The sequence below is a fragment of the Myotis lucifugus genome, unplaced genomic scaffold (genome assembly GCF_000147115.1).
Source record: "Myotis lucifugus unplaced genomic scaffold, Myoluc2.0 scaffold_18, whole genome shotgun sequence".
Classification (NCBI taxonomy): Eukaryota; Metazoa; Chordata; class Mammalia; order Chiroptera; family Vespertilionidae; genus Myotis; species Myotis lucifugus.
Genome location: NW_005871066.1, coordinates 6,600,182 through 6,601,559, shown reverse-complemented (window position 1 = coordinate 6,601,559; position 1,378 = coordinate 6,600,182). Strand labels below are relative to the sequence as shown.

At 50.3% G+C, this 1,378-nt stretch overlaps 1 pseudogene; it reads left to right on the top strand.

Annotated features, from left to right (window-relative positions):
• Positions 1 to 1,157: 1,157 nt before the first annotated feature.
• Positions 1,158 to 1,378, top strand: part of LOC111825226 — a 1,607-nt pseudogene continuing 1,386 nt past the window's right edge.

Here is a 1,378-nt window from a genome sequence, read left to right as displayed (position 1 = left end):
AGGACCTTCCAAAGGTCAGAGTGTTTCTCTGGTAGGAATCCAGAAAAGTGGAAAGAAGAAATCTAGCTGCTCTCAACATGAGAATGGAGGCCTGTCTGAATAAGCGGGGCCAGTATCAGCCCATAGGAGAGTTATGTTCACGGTGGGCAGATCCTGTGAACTTTTTTTGGAGGGCATCCATTCACCCAAGGAGCTAGCAGGGTTAGTCACTTGAAAGTGAAGAACTGAGGTCAACCGAAAGTGAGGAACTCGAGTCCATCCTTGCTCACATGTAGGAGCCCATTCCTACCAGGGGCCTGGGAGATTTGGCAGAGGCTGGGTTGAGGCTGAGCATAGAATGGATTTCCCTTATGGAGTTCAGGGTCAGGTCAACCTACAGTCAGTGACTCTGCTCTAAACTATAGTGAAGTACCACTCAACACTCGCTAGGATGGCTATCATGTTTTTTTTTTTAAGCATTCATGAGAATGTTTAAAAGTTGGACCCCTCGTGCAGTGCTGGTGGAAATGTAAAATAGTGGGGCCACGTTGGAGAGCGTTTTTGGCAGTTCCTCAACATGCTAAGCATAGAATTACCAGATGACCCAGAAGTTCCACTTCTAGGTACATACCCAAAAGAAATGGAAACATCTTCACACAGAAAAACTTCTACACAGTGTTCCTGGCGGTGTTGTTCATGAGGGCCTCAAACCGGAAACAGCGCAAATACCCATCAACTGATGAATGGGTAAACAAAATGTGGTATACCCATACACTAGAATATAGCATACATAAAACTTTAAAATGTTATGCTAAGTGAAAGAAGCCAGCCACAAAAGACCAGATATTATGACTGCATTTATGTGAAATGTCCCGTTTCCCGTCCCCGCTCCCCCAGGCATATCCCTGGAGGCATATCCCTACAGAAAGCGGATTAGTGACTGCCTGGGGCTAGGGCGGGAGGACAGGGAGGGGGCACTGGGAAAGCGTATGGGATTGTCAAGGGGGGGGGGGGGGAGAGACATATGTAATACTCTTTGTAATACTTTAAGCAATAAAACAATTAAAAAAAATAAAGTCCTACAATTGGCTCCTCTCTGAGGGGGCGTGGCTGGACTCAGCTTAAAGCCCGGCTGAGGAGCAGGAGCCCACACTGTGGTGGCTGTTACACGTGGAGGCATGGAGGAGTGCGCTTGCATCTGCGGCTTGGGCTCTTCGCCGGGACATCGATGTCGTCAGCAGAGCCAAGGCCCAGCTGAGACGGCAGCGGCTGAGGGCAAGCCGGCTCGGCACCACCAGAAAAGCACCTTCGAAGCCGAAGCCGGCAGCGCGGTGCTGTGCGGGAGTTGAAGGGAATCGGGAGCCCATGCTGCCCCACGCACTGCTCGCTGCAGGACTGC